This window comes from Chenopodium album, chromosome 3 (assembly GCF_948465745.1).
Source record: "Chenopodium album chromosome 3, dcCheAlbu1.1, whole genome shotgun sequence".
Lineage (NCBI taxonomy): Eukaryota > Viridiplantae > Streptophyta > Magnoliopsida > Caryophyllales > Amaranthaceae > Chenopodium > Chenopodium album.
Window position 1 is genome coordinate 39053576 of NC_137836.1, and position 18418 is coordinate 39071993.

General features: G+C 36.8%; 1 long non-coding RNA gene across 1 annotated transcript; it reads right to left on the reverse strand.

Moving 5' to 3' along the window:
- Nucleotides 1-13344: 13344 nt before the first annotated feature.
- LOC145613322 (uncharacterized) lies at nt 13345-17840 on the reverse strand. The gene is made up of 4 exons (XR_014106905.1): nt 17679-17840; nt 16385-16488; nt 15339-15432; nt 13345-13385 (listed from the first exon to the last, which is right to left on the reverse strand). It is a non-coding gene; the product is annotated as an uncharacterized LOC145613322 (long non-coding RNA).
- Nucleotides 17841-18418: the final 578 nt, after the last annotated feature.

The window sequence follows — 18418 nt, forward strand, 5'->3', positions numbered from 1 at the left end:
CACTCATTACTCGATCACGAAACCAATTAACAAACCTCTTATTATGCAACTACATAAGTGCCCTTTCACCTTTGGATGGAAATTCGTCACGCAAACTAGCCATGTGCTCGTCTAAATATGGGTGCACATCTGAAACATGGTGCAACACATAAAGGTGTGCTTGTAAGAACTGATCTCGGTATGGTGACATTCGTTTTGACCCAATTGTGCCATGAACATCAAGTCTACCTTCATGTCGAGAAGTAGGAAGACCAATAGGTTGAGCAAGGGCTATGTAGTCCGCCACAAAGTTACCTATCTCCTCACCCACGGTCCCTTGCATCATACTTACTTCAGGGTGAGCCCGGTTCCGTACTTTATCTTGTAATGTACCCATGTGTCTTTCAAAAGGGTAGCACCACCTCATGAACACTGGACCGCACAACTTAATCTCACGCACCAAATGAAAAACCAGATGAACCATTATGTCAAAAAATGAGGGTGGGAAATACATCTCAAATTTGCACAAAGTCACAACCACATCTGCTTGCAAAGCATCTAGTGTACAAGGATCAAGAACTTTGCTACAAATTGTATTGAAAAACGAACAAAGGCTTGTAATCGCTTCCCTCACGTGTTTCGGTAGAATACCACGGATTGCAATCGGCAGGAATTCTTGCATCATAATGTGACAATCATGGGATTTCATACTTGTCAACTTCAATTCTCCATTTAAGGTTACAAATCTTTTCATGTTAGATGAGTACCCTGATGGAACCTTAATGTCGTACAGACATGCACAAAACATAAATTTCTCTACCCTTGACAATGTATAGCAAGCCGGGGGTAAATAATTCTTTTCATCCTTCCCTTTACCCTCAACTTCTTTCTTTGACGCATCTTTGGCCTTTCCCTTTCCCTTGCTCTTCTCCTTCCCTTTTTTCGAAACATTTTCATCTTCTATTCTCGGCTCCTTCCCCTTTCTAACCTTTTCTTGAGGCCACAATTCTGGACGAATCCCCATCTCTTTTAAATCTAACCGTGCACCCTTTCCGTCCTTTGTTTTGCCTGGGATATTCATAAGCGTTCCCAAAAGAGCATCACACACATTCTTCTCTATATGCATCACATCAAGACAATGCCTAATGTCATGTTCTCTCTAGTACGGAAGCTTCCAAAAGATTGATTCTTTCTTAAACAGAGCAGCTGAGACCACAGTTTTTTCTGATTTTCCAAACACCGTTCATATCCCTTTCACCCGAGCACTAATCTCAGCACTAGTCAATGGTCTAGGCACAATATCCTCTTCCACTGTTCCATCGAAAGCCTTTTTCTGCCTATGGTACGGGTGATCACGCCTAAGGAACCTTCAAGTCCGTAGGTAGACATCTTTTTGAGAATGAGTCAGGTGTATGCTTGATGTGTCATCAATACATATGGGGCATGCTTTTTTCCCTTTGACCTTGTACCCACACAAGTTACCATATGCAGGGAAGTCATTCATGGTCCACATAAGGGTTGCACGCAATGTGAACATCTCATTCTGATGAGCATCGAAAACGGAAACCCCTTCGTCCCACATCTTTCTCAAGTCGTCAATAAGCGGCGCAAGTAAACATCTATGTCGTTTCAAGGTTGCTTAGGACCAATTATTAGCAATGAAAGCATTACATACTTACGTTTCATGCACAGCCAAGGAGGCAAATTATAAATCACTAAAAGTACCGGCCATATGTTGTGTTGGGTACTAAGAGTGCCAAATGGATTCATCCCATCCGTGCACAACCCAAGCCTTAAATTCGTCACCAAATTCGTCAAACTTCAAATCAATGTTCTTCCACTGTGGAGAGTTAGTTGGATGCTTCAGCATTCTGTTTTTCTTTCTTCCCTCTGCATACCACCTCAAGTTTTTAGTGTCTTTTGGTATTGAGAACAGACGCTTAAACCTTGGAATAATGGGAAGATACCACAACACCTTAGCAGGAGGTCCCTCCGTGCCAGGATTGCAACTCATGCGCTTGTACCGCGACCGCTTGCATCGTGGACACTCCTGCAGCTGTTCATACTCATTTCGATACAGAATACAGTCATTAGGACACGCATGTATCTTCTTATACTCCAAACCAAAGGGACACATGAGCTTCTTTGCGTAATAGTAAGACTTAGGAATTTCATTCCCATCAGGCAACATATCACTTAATGCGGTCAACAAAGAAGTAAAAATGATATTCGACCACCCATGCTTCGACTTAATGTTGAAAAGTGTTAGCACGGCCGATAGTTTGGAGTATTTTTTGCACCCGTGATACAAAGGCTTTTTGGAAGTCTCCGATAATAACTCAAACACTCCACCTTCAACACTATGCAACATCTCATCCACTTGTTCATCCTTGACCTCATCCGCCTGATCATCATCGGCTCCATCCTCACCATTATCAACATCATAGTCATCATTCTCGTATTTCTCGTCCACATGAATCTCATTGCTTCTAACACGCACATCATTCCGATCAAGATCCCCACTGTACTCTCCACTTTCTCCGTGCCAAATCCACACATGGTATAAATGCCTAAACCCACGACATAATACATGATCTCTAATGATTTCAACACTATCGACCACATTCACATTATTACAATCAACACAAGGACAATAAAAGCCTTTGCCACCCAGTTTGCGTTGATAAGCTAAAGCCCTCTCGCAAAACTCTTGAGCCCCATTCTAAAATTCCAATGTATCGCGTCTACCATACATCCAACCACGATCCTTCTCCATTTAGTAAATTGTCTCTAAACATATAAAGCAACATATAATGAATAATGTGTAATTGCTACATATATTATGTAAATCAAATTCAAGTACAAAACGTGAATATACCATTCATATAGTGAAAAAATGCATGTTTCCAAAGGGTCCTTATCACTCAAACCTAACCCATCCTTGAATGTCTACTCTCACTAGTGAATGTATGTCAACTTTCCAATTTTAAGGAAAATCCGGCAGCATTTCCCCCTAGTTCTCCAAGTACACGATGTAGATAATTAATTACCCACATATGTACCTAGAGAACATAGTGAGGAAATGGTAAGCCAAGATGTTCCTTAAAATCGAAAAGAAAACATACATTCACCACCTAAGTGAGAGTACACATTCAAGAACAGTCCCAACCAGGGACTATTCAAGACTTTCTCCTAATGAGAAAGCCTTGAACGGGTATCTAGGCATATGATGATGCAAGTATTCTATATATTGTTGTATTTATTTGCAATTAAACAATACACAAGTTGCAATTTCATGAATAAACTTTTATTAAATGGATAAATAGAAAGAAATATAGCTAAGTAAAGTTTATAAGTCATACCAATATAGCAACTACCCACTTGAGCTCAATATGTAGTCCTCAAGCTAAACTCGTGCTTCAATTCACAAATCTATTAAAAAAAACAATAAACAAAAATTAGGTTAAATATTAGGTATGTACTATATCTTTCTCATAACATGTCAATTCACTAATTTATTTATAAGCTAAAACACATCATTCATCGAACTAACAATTGCTAAACAATGTATTCACTACTTTAATTCATCTAATTTATTCAAAATTGCTAAACTAACAAGGTTACTAATCTCTAATTTTTTCAAAATACCCATCAAAACAACTTAAAAGTAACCATTCACCCATTCCAAAATTCATCTACTTTAGTAACAAGCAAGGTTACTAATCTCAAATTTATTCAAATATACCCATCAAAACAGCTTAATATTAACCATTTAAACATTCCAAAATTCAACTAATTTAATAACAAAGTTCACTAATCTCTAACTTATTCAAAATAATCCATCAAAACAACTTCAAATTAACCATTAAAAGTAACATACCAAATTTCACCTATTTAAGTACCAAGGTTAATATATATTCTATAATTATTTCAAAATTATCCACCAAAACACATTAAATTAACCATTAAAACATAATAAAATCCAACTAATTGAGAAAAATCACTAATATTTTCACAAATTCCCAATAAAACAACCTAAAATTGAGAAAAAATAGAGTATAATTATATTCAAACCTAAATTTTAATTTGCAAAAAATGATTCAACATGCAAAACACAATAATATAAGTACATAATTAGAAAATAATTGTGAAATAAAAAATAGGAAAAACCTTGAACTTAGTGAGGTAATTAACTCGGTGGTGGAAGAGGGCAGCAGCAGCACGGCGAGCTTAGGGCAGCAGAAGCACGGCGGGGCGACCACAGGGCAACAGAAGCACTGCGGCGCGGCGAGCAGGTGGTGGCGCGGCTTAGCTTCAACACCTTCACAACCCACTTGAAATTGAATAGAGAAAGAGAAGGAACAGGGGAGGAAAACACGGTCAGGGGAGAAAGAGAAGGGTGGGGCTGGTGGCCGGCGATGGTGGCAGCTGTAATGGTGGTGGGAAAATGCAGAACGAGAGTGCAATAAGCTAAGGGAATAGGGATCGAATGAAACAGTGAAATGAAAGAGAGAAGGAAGAAGAAAGAAAGTATAAGGCCGCGTTTTTTTTTTTTTTAAAATGGCACCGGTTCAATTGGCATCGGTTCAAACCGGTGCCATTTTCATTTTTGGCACTGGTTTGGGCTGAACCGGTGCCTTTTCTATTTGTAGAAAATTGCGCCCAATTTTAGGCCAGTTTATGACACCGATTTGGCGTGAACCAGTGCCTTTATGGGGATGCCTTTTTGTATTTTTCTACTGGTGCGTGAAGGTTTTCCATGGTTTTGTGTGCTTCTTTCTTGGCTATGCATAAGAAATTTCTCCCTAGTGTAGTCCTCTTGTGGAGTTATCCCCTGATGAGCACATACTATGAGGCCAGGAGCCTCAAAGCATGGTATGCCCTCTTATCAGTATATTAGGAGGGTATTCTCCTTTTGTCACGTAGTTAAGGATATCTGTATACCATGGTTCTTCATCTTCTTCTTGTGCTTCTTGTTCGTCATCAAGTGCGTGAACATAAGCCGGCTCATATCTTCTTTCTATGGTCAATGGCATTCTGATTGTGTCTGTTGGAATTCGCACCATTGATGTTAATTTAGTCAGTGCGTCAGCAAACAGGTTTTCTTCTCTAGGCAAGTACGTATATTCCACTTCATCTAGTTGCTCAGTGAGAGTTTCCAGATGAGCTTGATACGTAGCGAGACTTTTACTTCTCACTTTCCATCTCTTGGAGATATGGTTCCATCTCTTGGAGATATGGTTAATAATTAGTGATGAATCACCATAGATTCTGAGCTTCTTAATTCCTAAGGCCACAGTTGTTTCTAATCCCAAGATGCATGCCTCGTACTCTGCGGCATTGTTGGTGACATCAAAGTCGAGCTTCATGGAAATTGGGATATGCTCTTCATTGGGTGATACGAGCAAGACCCCTACACCACAACCTTTTTTGTTTGAAGCTCCGTCAAAGTAGAGCATCCAGCTATCATCTTCGGTCATGAGTAAATCTTCGTTAGGGAAATTGTACTCATCTTCTTCTTTCTCAACTTCTTCTAGCGGAAAATCTGCTAAGAAGTTAGAAACTGCAGAACCTTTGACTATCCACCTTGATAATCTGCCATTGAGTGTTTCTTTTTCGAACAAGTACTTGAGAGAATCCATCTTGGAAACAACATGCACTGTATGAGTGAGCATGTAATGTCTTAATATCTATGCGGCCCACACAAGTGTGAGACACAACTTTTCAAGTGGTGTGTATCGTGTCTCATATCCTTGAAGTTTCTTGCTCAAATAGTAAATTGCATTCTCCTTGATTTCGATCTCTTGTGCTAGCATTGCCCCCATCGTTTCTCTTGTGACCGTAACTGAGCCAAAGCATCAGAAAGAGGACCTGTTTGAATGTTAGGCTTCTTGCCCCCTAGAGGGACAAGAAGTTGATTAGCATCAATCAGGTCTTGGATCGCATCTTTTAACCTCCAACACTTCTCAGTATTATGACCCTTTCCTTGATGAAACTTGCAATGAGCATTGGGGTCATAGCTAGCAATTCTGTTCTCTGGTCAAGGTTCTAGAAAAGGTCCAATTGGCATAATCAGTCCTTGACTATGCAAGCGATCACAAGCAGCATCATAAGTCATTCCCAAAGGCATGTAAACCCTCCTTTGCCTTTGAAATATTTGAGGGGGAGCATTAAGAGCCAGCACATCATTGATATTAACATTATTGGTAGCATTATTGGGCTTGGAAGACGAAGAAGAAGGAGTGTCGTTCTTCTTGTTTTTCCAAGTACTATTGTTATTATTGTTGCTACCAGCAGTCTTCAATTCATCAGTCCATCTTCGATATTGATTCCAATATTGTACACAGCTTCGAAGGTACTCAAAGGCAGAAACTTCAAGTGTTGCTTGTTCTTATGAGTCAAATTTGCAATAAACAGGCAAACCATCTCTTTCTCCTTGGGAGGATCCACCAAGAGCGCAGCTGTTTCTCTCCACTTGCTTAGGTAAGTAGTGAAGCCTTCATTCTCCTTCTATTTGAGAATGGAGAGTTCACGTTCAGAAGTCTTGGCTTGGATGTTACACTTGTAACGGTTCATAAAGCTTTTAGTAACGTCCTCCCAGGTCGCAACATGTTTGAATTCCAGAGAGTAGAACCACTATTGACAGGCATGCTCCAAGGAAAGAAGGAACATGGTAGGGAAGAGTGTCACATCTAATCCCTTAAGAGCCATGATCTAGAAAAGGCCTTCAAGTGGAAAAGAGGATTATTAGTAGGCTTGAACTTGGGAATGTCAGCCGTGGAAAACTTCTCAGGAAGTTTGTCCCTTATGGACAAAGAGGTGACAGGCTGCTCCACATAAGTGAACTCTTCAGAGATCTTACTCATCTGTTCCTTGATCTTGTCCATTGCAGCGGCAGTGACATTGTTTTGATTGTCTTGCTCTACCGTGTTGACTCTAGTGGTGAGTGTTTGCATCATGTTAGACAACATCTCAATTATCTTGTTGATGTTCTCGATATCTTCCTTAGTAGCCATTGGTTGAAAGTAGACTGGAGATGGATCTTGTGGAGATGATTGTGGTGGTTTCCTTGTACGCCTCTTTGGTATAAGAGGTTGTTGAGGTATTGACTCGAACCGTAACAATCTACCCCTACTTCTTGACTAAGTGATGTGACACCGAAACAAACGCACCTTTAATGACCAAACTTAACCTTAACCCATCCGGAAATAAAAAAAATTTGAATTTTGAAATTCACTTTATTATTTTTTTTAAATGTGGGAGGATACCATCCGACTTACTCCGAAAAAAAAAACAACACAAAAAAAACGACACAAGACTACCCTAAAATACGGTCATGAAATGGTGCACGACTAACAGAAAAAGTGTGTGAACACGACATGTGAGTGATTAAGTGAAGGTTATGGACACGTGTTATGACCGTACAGCTAGACAGGACACCAAACTAGACATACGAACCACATGAGCATGCACGAAGACCAAAAAAAGTTGACTAGACAAAACCCCTGGGCACCGTGTCACGGTGCTGACTGTCATGACACGGTACAGAGCACCGTCAGACGGGGCAATGCACTGTGCCACGGCATTGCACACCGTGGCGCGGCAAACCTCCCGTGACACGGTGCGCAATTGCAGGCCTAAATTTGTGTAATTTCTAGATTTTAATCAATTTTAGTCCGTACTAATTACTATGTGGAAATAAGAACCCTCGGTCATGGGTTAAACAAAAAGAGAAAACACATAAGGGTTAGCACCAAACATACCATGTAGCATTTAGTCACGATGATGTAAAAAGAGTTCGCAACCTAAGGTTAAGATCTATGTTCAAATATTGGTCAAGCTTTGGGTGTCAAAGGGTACCATGGTTAAGAGTTTGGACGCGTTAGCAAGGCAACCTCCCTTGAGGGTGTATGCCATTGGGCGGCTCCGCGAGTTCGTGATGAAATCAAACTCGACTCCATGGTTTGGGTGGATTTAATAACTCGGATGAACCCTTATTGCCATGAGCGTTTTTGGGTTGATAGAGCTTATATCCCCCGGGGCTAAGACGCATGTAGAACACACACGTTTTTTCAGAAAAATCGAAGGAAGTTGACTGTGAGAAGAGAAAACAAGCCACTGAACTGATTTTAGGATTGTCGTGACACGCCATAGATCACCGTGCCACAGTGCTGCACACCGTCAAACGGTGTACTGCACCGTGACACGGAAGATTCTGCCGTGGCACGGCAGTCAGAAAATCTGACTGGTGCCCTGTTTTCCTTCGTACACAATCAAGTTATTTAATTTTTCCTACGGGACAGACATAAATGCGACGTTAAAACATCTATGCTTATGAAAAAATGCCAAATTAATCACAGGAATATTTTTCAAGAATCTTTCAAGTCTCATCCACTCATCTTAATTAAATACCGATCACTCAAATCGATAAATAACCAAGAATCCTCCCTAGTGGAGTTGCCAAATTGTAGGCGTCGTTCGATGTGCGCCTATGTTAAAGCATGTGTGAATATACTTCGCACTCTTAGGAAGTGGGAATTGACGTATATGATTAGGGACAAGGAAAGTAGGGAGCTGCCAACAAGTTTTTAAGGAACTTGTAAACTGTTCACGGATCATAAAAGGCAACCACGATAAAGGGACAACGATAGGCAACAACGATTGACCCGTGAAGGTTACACCCCATTCATAATCCATGAGATTACTAACTCCATATGGTTCGAAACCACGAAAGGAGGATCGGGGATGATGGTACGAATTGAGTCATGGAGTCACATTCGCCCGTATTGGCCTCTACTCGATTCTTATAGCGAAGAAATGATTCCTGCGATCTCAAAGGCATACAAACAGAGATTCAATTTGCTCCAAACTATTATGAATCTAAATTGGTTTAATATTGATGCAACACATTATTCTAAAATATTTGTGATCACTTAAATTAATCAACAAGATCAAAAAGGAACCTAAACCGGTTGTCCAAATTATCTTATTAGGCGTGATTTTCAATTACATATTCCCTTTAAACATGCAATATGGTGATCATAAAAAATAATAGAATAAACATTAATATTGGAAGCAATTTAACAATAAATCCAAAAATATAAAATCGTTAGAATAATAGAAATAGAAGGAACATAATTCTTACTTTGATTCTGTTTGCTTGCAACTATAAAATAATAAACGAGTTAGTAACTTCAAGGAAATAATAATAAAACGATAATTAAATTAAATTAAATTAAATAGAATTGATTTGGGGCCAAACCCTCAAACAGTTCTACCTTTCACGCCTTGGCTTAAGGACAGAACCACGAGTAAAGTATGGACTCCTTGGAGTGCTTGAAGAAGGAATTTTGAAACAAGAAGGGTAGGCTAGTGTTTAGGCTAGAGCATAGAGGAGAGAAAAAAATAGAGAATTAATTGATGCCCCGTATATCAGAAATGAGGGGGTATTTATAGAAAAAATGTGCTGAGGGAACACACAGAACCCTAAAAAAATAATAAAAAAAACCCTAAAAAATTAAACCTCGACACGGCAGAGGGCACCGTGACACGGTGCCTGGCATCGTCAGACGGGACAAGTCCCCGTGACACGGTGAACACTTGTGTGACGCGGGAAATATTTAGGGTACGGGGAATAAAACGCGTGAAGGGTTTACGCGCAAAGGACACGGAATTGCCCCGTGTCACAGCAGGGGCACCGTGTCACGGGTGTAGACACCCAAATGTGTCTCCCCAAAACCAAAACCAGTGATGAATACCTTTCATGTCATTTGATTATCGAACAAAGCGAAAGTGTGAAAAGTATAGTGATGAGGATGTTTTTATTAAAACATCTCTTCTTTCTGTTTTTAAAATTATTTCTTTTATTACCTTATTTATGAAAAACGTGCATTCAAGTTTAGTTTGGTCCATTATAAGGGTCCAATAATGGTGTAGTTGGATGGGGCTTGAAAATTTCTTTCCAACGATATATTATAAGCCCAATTCCGATGAATAATGAGGAAGTTATGACCAAAATACTAAATTGGGCCAGATTTGGTTTTTATATGCGGCCCAATGATCTAGAGGAGGGCCTATTATTAATTATCATTCCTAAAGCTATTAGGATTGATTATAGTATTCTAAAATACTCCAGAAGTTTCTTTTAAATCCTAATGGAGTTAGGATTGATAATTATGTTTCAAAGAGTATGAAATTGAATAAAACTACTCCTTTTTAAAATCCTTGTTTTGTACGAAGTGGACTATATTCAGATATTATTTTTGTGCCTCATAATATTTATCCAAATCTTATATGGTTGGATAGATCTTGAAATTATCTTTCCAATGATATATTATAATATTAAATCCGATTTGTAACGAAAAAGATATGAATGAGATATGAAACTCTATCCAAAACTGACACCCTTCCACTATTTCGGCCATATTTTTTTATCTACAAAGTATTTTAATTTGGTTCTAATTGGGTTGGAAATTAGACTTCAAGAGCTTTCCAACGACATATTATATACCTTATTTGGACTTCCGGATCATAAGATATGATAAAAACAAAAAACGCGTGAAACTGATTATTAGCGCCTGACGACAAGCATTAGCGCCTGGCGCTAAGGCTTGGCGCCTGGCGCTAATGACCAGCAGCTGGCGCTAATCGTGTTTTATTCTCGTTGAAACTCTGATTCGTTTTTTTTATCACATCCGGTTGATTTTCTCTATAAATAGCCTCTTAAAATTCTGTTTTCAATCATCAATTCTCTCTCTCACCAACTCTCATCAAGAAATTCTTGATTCTCTCTCTCTTTCTAAGCCTAGCTTTTTACAAAAAAAAGCTAGTCTAAACTTTCTTAATCTCTATTTCAATTATTTAATTTAATTGTTTTATATTCTCCGTGAAGTTACTAACGCGTGTATTTTTTATTAGAAAGAGGTACGAGGCATCCAAGTAAGTGCTTTAATTGATTTATTGATTTTATGATATAGAAATCATGTCTAGGTTGTTATTATGATTCCTAATGTCATGTTAGGGTGTTTTGATCTTCCTAGTATCATGTTTAGGGTAAAAATTATAATATCAAATATGCTTATTATGATTTCTGTGATGCTTCCAATGTTCTTTCCTAATATTCATGTTAGTATCATGTTAGAGCTAAATATTTTATCTTTTATGTTTAGTAACATGCTAGGGTTTGTTATTAATCTTGTTAGTATCATGCCTAGGATCTTGCTATTATTATACTTTAACATGATTATTTTTATAATTGTTTTGATTATGGTTATAATTATTATTATTATTATTATTATTATTATTATTATTATTATTATTATTATTATTATTATTATTATTATTATTATTATTATTATTATTATTATTATTATTATTATTATTATTATTATTATTATTATGATTATTATTATGTTGCTTGATATTATTGTTATTGCTTGATCACGCCTTTTATCCATGTTTAAAGGGAATTAGTACTTATAATCACGCTTAATAAGATAATTAATAATCTTGTTTAGGGTTCATATGATTACAATTCAAGTGATTGCCAATAATAGGATTTATTTGTGCATTAATATTAAACCAACATAGATAAACAGGCTTAGGGTTAATCCTATTGATTGCATGTTAGTCAAAAAGCGCACATGAGTACGATCAGAATAAAGTAGAGGCCTATTATTAGGGCAGGTTCAATCTCTTTTAGGTTGGATTTGTACCTTCATCCCCGAACTACCAGTCATGGTTCCAGACCTATTGGAGTTGACGATCTCCTGGATCGTTAAGTGGTGTAACCTTCACCTCGTGAACGGTTTAAATTAAATAATTGAAATAAAGATTTGGGACCAAACCCTCTGAAATATCAAACCTTTCACGTCTAGGGCGAAGGAAACTTCGAACTTGGCTAGGTGTGTCTAGATCTTGTGAATGCGGAATTTTGTTTGTGAAAAGTTGGTTGGTTTAGAATAAGAGAGACAGAGAATATCAAGATTTTCTTGATGAGAGTTGGTGACTGCAAAAGGGGAGATATGACCTCTATTTATAGGAATAAAGAGAGTCGAAAAATAAAGAAAAGAATCCGAATTCGAATCGAAATAAAACTCGATGGACAACAGTTTTTGCGGATATTGTTTTTATCATATCTTTTGATCCAATTGTCTAAATAAGGCATATAATATGTCGTTGGAAAGCTCTTGAAGTCTAATTTCCAACCCAATTAGAATCAGATCAAAATCTTTTGTAGATAAAAAAAATGGCTGAAATAGTAGGACGGTGACATATTTGGATATAGTTTCGTATCTCATTCATATCTTTTTCGTTATATCTCAGAATTAATATTATAATATATCATTGGAAAGATAATTTCAATATCTATCTAACCATATAAAATTTGGATAAATATTATGAGGCATGAAAATTATATCTTACTGTCTTTGAACATCTTTAAATTCTAATAGAATTAGGATTAAAAAAAGGAAAGTTTTTATAAAAAGAAAGTTTTTATTTAACTCAAATTCTTTAATCTTATCTTTTAAAAAAGGATAATTAAGATATATTAGAAACTTATAGAAGTTTCTAATTAATCCTAATTTCTTTGGGAATAGAATTAGACCTTTGGACCCTCTACATGATCATTGGGCCGTAGGTACACTACAACAAATTGACCTTTGTGCCACGTGTAAAATCGTGGCACAAGTTTAAAATTCCCGTGGCCATGAAATATAGCCACGGGAATTTTGAATTTTACTCCCGTGACACAAGAGGTCGTGGCTAGGATATTTGCCACGGGAAAATAGATGTCGTGGCAAGTTTTGAATTTTATGCCACGAGTATGCCCGTGGCAAACTAATTATTTTCGCCATGAATACTAACGTGGCTGAAAAGTACTTTGCCACGAATTTTATCGTGGCTAATAAATTTTGTTGCCACAAACATTACCGTGGCTAATAAGCTTTTTTTCCACATAATATACCGTGGCTAATAAACTTTGTCACCGCACATATTACCGTGCCTAGTTAATTATATTACCGTGACTAATTAATTTCTTTGCCACGATTAATACTGTGGCAAATAAATCTATTGCCACATTACTATTGTAGTTCATTGCCACGTTACTATCCGTAGCTACTAAATTCAATAGGATTAAGCTTTTTTTGTAGAATTAACAGTACAAGCATAGCTAAATATTAAAAAGGGAATTTTTCTCAAACATAACATTTTTCATTGCTGAAATAGATATAATCACAGCATCCCATACATTCAAACATATTAGAATTCGGCAATCGTTACAAACATAATTGAAATAATCTTTTTGTTAAAGACCAATAAATACATATTCGTTCCCCCCCCCCCCCCCCCCAAAAAAAAAAAACTCTTATAGCATGCGACAATGCTCCTTCGCGCCTTTTTACCTACAATACATAAATATATAATCAAGTCAATTAAACGAAAATATCAAATTGACAACATTCAAATCTTATTGAAATTGAATATAAAAGAAGCTTGACTGTAAATATAAAGTAGTACAAGAGGAAAAATTTATTGTAACTATTGTATAACAGAGTTCCAAGAATGAAGCATCGATGACCTATAAATATTAACGACTTAACAATAATAAAAAGTTCAAGTTGATTAATCATACTGATGTCCATGTAAAAATTCACCAACTCGAGAACACTTCCCACCATTTTTTTTCCTCTAAAAACATTCAAGAGTTTTTAAAATCATATTTTGTGCCAAGGGGTCAAGTTTGTGCAAGCTGACGCCGAGGGGGTGTGTGCAGGAGGGTAGGCAGGTGTATACAAGAAGGTGGCAGGAGTGTGTGGTGCTGGTGTGCAGGGAGGCTGGTGTGCGTGCATGGAGGCTGGTGTGGTGCGTACCAAAACAGCTCCTGGAAGCAATAGAACATCACAGACAATACAGGGAAGCAGGGAACTACACCTTACAAAATTAAAAAGTTCTATAGGCTGCTTCTTCAGTTGTTCATTTTCAGAAGTTACCATTTATGCTATTACCTAACTTCAAGTTCAGGTAAAATCAAGTATCATGTCAAAAGCAAGTCAACTCTACTTTGGGTCAGGTTGGGTTTCGGTTCAGTTACATCAGCTTTCAAGTTAAGTTTTGGGTCACTGTTTTGGATCCAGATTATGAATTGGGTCTGGGTTGATTTTTCCAAGCCTTGACGGCTACAGACCTCACCTCCTTAACTAGAACTATCAGTCAAAGCCCTTAGAGGTAAAAGATACAATCTAAAACAAAATTACTCCAAGCACACAACAATGTCTCAATAAGTTAACCCACATTGAGCTAACAGATAAAACCCTACCAATAATGGACTAGATTCTAAACATGAAGTAAGAAAGAATTCAGTTTGCCAAAAACTACAATTAGTTACAGAATGAACCTTGTAGGTTGGGCAAGTTGGAGAAGGTTCACCTTCCATTTCAATCAAAATGTGCAAATTATGTGAAACACTGATTTCATGCTTTCCTTTCAATAGCTTCTATCACTATTCTAGAGTAATCTTCACAAATCATGTGCCTATAGACTTCTAATCCGGCACTTACTACAGCACCTGACTCTGCATCTAAACAATTACCTCCCCCCCCCACAACCCCCACCCCCTTTTAGATGAAGAAAATAATTTTTTTTAAGCAAGCAAAAAGAATTCTGATTGTCTACTATGTGTATGCAGAATATATTTTCCAGGGATTCATTTGTGAAAACAATGCATCATCAGTGGATGTCATTGCTGGCTAGGCAAAGCACACAAGCTGAAGTTGTCAAAGATTTACAGGATTTGGTTCCTTGTGCAGAAGGCTAGCCTTGGTGTAAATTACGGTGGCTTATGACATCTAAAAGATTTTGGCAGTTTTTTTTAGTTGTGTGAATGTAAATTATCTTAATTATGGAAGGATGGTGAAGATCTGTATTCAGATTCTATTATGAAATATATTTTATAAGTCTGAAAATTTTGGATGGGGAAAAATAAATGCACACATATACGAATCCAGCCATCCATGCAAGGACAAAATAGTCTTTTCCTTTCTTATCTTATACTCAAAAACCAATGAACCCAAAACTAAGTATGCTAAGCTCAAACAGTATTTACATCAGCAGAAATGATTCTGAATGAAGAATTAGTATTCTTGGTTGTGGGAATGAATAAAATGATGAATACAGATAAGAAAATGAGTATTAAATCACTAGAGAGGGGCGGGATGTATCCAAGCAAGGGGGGGGGGGGGGGGAAGGGGGGAGCCAGTGGAATGTGTGCAAGTAGTGGGCAGGGCTAGTGTGCACATAATGTAGCCATTAAAATATAAAATGCAAGGATAAAAAATTAAATGTAAAAAGTTACATACAAATTTCTTGTCTAGTGCGACCGAAGCGTTTAGTGCCGTTGTAGTGAGGCATCTCCTGATGAGTCCTACTTTCACTTGCTTTTTCGTTCTTCTCCTATAGTAAAAAGGATTTAATTAATTAGATGTGTTATCTACATAACAATAAACATATAATAATGGTGTATATTATTACCATAACTGTTTCATCACTCCAATAGTCAACAAAGAACTTCCATTCAATTTTAGTCAAATGACTAGGCTTATTTTTGAGACATTCATCTTTTGTCTTTAACTCTTTATAAAATCCTTTGAATTCAATTTGTTCCTTGCAACTCTAAATAGAGCTTGTTCATGTTTGTTTTACAATACTCTCCCGCCTATTTTCATGATCATCAAATGACCAGTTCTCAAGCAAAAGATAAAAACTAGAAAATTAATGCTCAAAGGGAAATTGGCAATGTTTACTAATGAATAAGTGAAAGAATAAACCTAATAAACAAGTTTATTATGATAACATATTACTGTGATGTAAGCAGGCTCACACACACACAAGAAGAATAACACACACACACACACACACACACACACACACACACACATATATATATATATAACAAGCAGGCTCACAGCAGCGGATCACAGTGCAGCAGCTGGCAGCAGGTTGCACCGGCAGTGTATGCATGTAGTGAATACTATATAGTACACGAGCAGAAAATCAAACATGGATTTCTACATTCACAGCTACTCTTAGATATCATGTGCAATTAGCATGGAGACTATCACTAAATGTCAATCAAAGGCTGCAACTAATTGTACTCATCAATTTTCATTTTTCATATCACTAGTCTAGCTTTCTAAGGTACAAATTCATTTACCAATATTTAACTATCAAGTAATTCAAACACTTTTCTCTCACTAAGACCACCAAAGAGAAAGAAGGAACAACTCAACAAAGGTGAAAAATTGGAACATCATATGAAACTAAAATGGCCTAATGGCCACCAAGACTGTCAAATAGATAATAATTAAAGAGAATCAGAAATTCAAACACTGCAGGCTACCAATACCCCTATCCTTAGTGGAGTATTAATGTTGTTTTTCTGCTTTCATTCAAGCTGCCTCCTGGCATTGTCTTCAAAAGCTGCTGGCCGCTTCCTCCACCGTGAATACGCTTGTAGTATTACACCCCAAAAAAGCAAATAATGTATCAGAAAATTGAACAAATTTAACCCAAAAAATAAAATTAATTACCGTACAAATACCAAATTAATTAAACTAAATCAGCTAAGGAACCATCTCGAAATTAAGAAAATAAAATTAACCCAAATCAACTGAGCCATACAAAATTCACGACATTGTTCAAAGTTAGTTTTTGCATGTGAGTTACTACTTGAATCACTTAGATCCATATCATAACCAGCAAAGTAGTATACACTTATTAGATAACAAAAAGCCACAAGCCATAGCATCAAATAACCATGTTACAAGCTTCACAGAGATAGCATCGGCAGCTCTTTGGATCAATCAACAACCAAAAAAATGCACGAAAGTAGCAACAAACTATGGCAGTCTTAGCTTTAAAGCCAGACAAGAAGGCCGACATCACAAAGTTAATAATCATGTCTAAGCAAGAACATCTAACTTGCTCCTAAATTCTTGAAGTAGAAAAAATCATGAAGTAATGTGTCTTCATTCTGGTGGCCTAAATCACTTTGCCTACTCTGGGCACTAGTTCAGATAGGAAGGACAACATTCCCCTGCACCTGCCACTTCACTGCACCTACACCCTCCCAACTTCTTCCCCTTCCCTGCATCTGCCATTCTGCCCCCCCCCCCACCATACAACCGCCCCATAAAATGCAACCCCTCCCCACATACATCACCCACCAGTCCACCACACAACCTTATTATAATGCTTTAAATTGAATACACTTTAATCATTAAAATATAATTAGTTTTTTTTAGAGAGATTATATTTTCTAATAATTAATTTGTTTACGAGAACACAATAAAAAAAATGAAAATGAAACGCATGCAAACAGTTATCAGAAAAAAAGAGATTATATTATACACAGAAATAAAATCAAAGTAATTACTTTTTACAGAAATTAACCTTTTTTTTTTTGAGAGATTACAGAAATTAAATTAATTACATGAAATTAGGCAAGATGCTATACAAAATAACTGAAATGAAAGATAAATAATTAGACAATAAAAGAACTTGCAAAAAATACTGAGATTAAAGTAGAAAGTATTAATTGATTATAAGAAAAATCAGATTATAAGAAACTGAATCAGAATAATGAAAATCCAAATTGCAAAAAAGAAATCAAGCAGCAAGAGTCAGTAAATAGATCTTACCTTGAAATTTTGTTGAAGATGTGATCTTGCGAGTATAATCGACTCTTAGAATTAGGGATTCTCGGATTTTCGAACAGAAATCCTTCTGCAACGAGGGTTTTTGTTTTGAGGCAAAATTAGTGGATTTTTCTTATTTTGTTTTTTCTTTTTCTTATAATCAAATTGGCGGCTAATGATTTTTTGTGCTAAAAATTTTGAGTTTTTTTAATTAACCGCCTAATAGCCAGCTCTACTAGAGAAGTAAATTTTGTTTGTTTGTTTTTTTTTTTTTTTTTTTTTTTTGTAGAGGAATGATGATCAATTGATCATTTTTAGGGGTCAATTCGGGTCAACGGTTCAATTTTGGGTTACATTTTATCGGTTTCATGTAATAATGGGTTTGGTTATAGCGGGGTCAAAGAGCTAATACGTTGGTTCGGGTTGTTTTTTAAAGTTACCGGGTCATCAGTTCAGTTTGTTTATATTTATTACGGGTTTTATTCCAATCGAGTCTAAAACAGGTCAATTCATTTTTAATCAATTAAGTCAAATCAGTTAGAGTTATTCTTATGATCCGATTCGGTTTGATTCATTCATCAACAAGATGTTGAGTTAAAATTAGGGTCGAATAAGTAACAAGTCAGGATTAATTTGGGTTTCAATGTGTTAGAACGAGTTTGTGTGATTCTCATATTTTGGTCAGGTTCTGGTCATTATTTTCTTGAGTTCAAATGTACTTAGTCATGATGATTAAGTTCGTT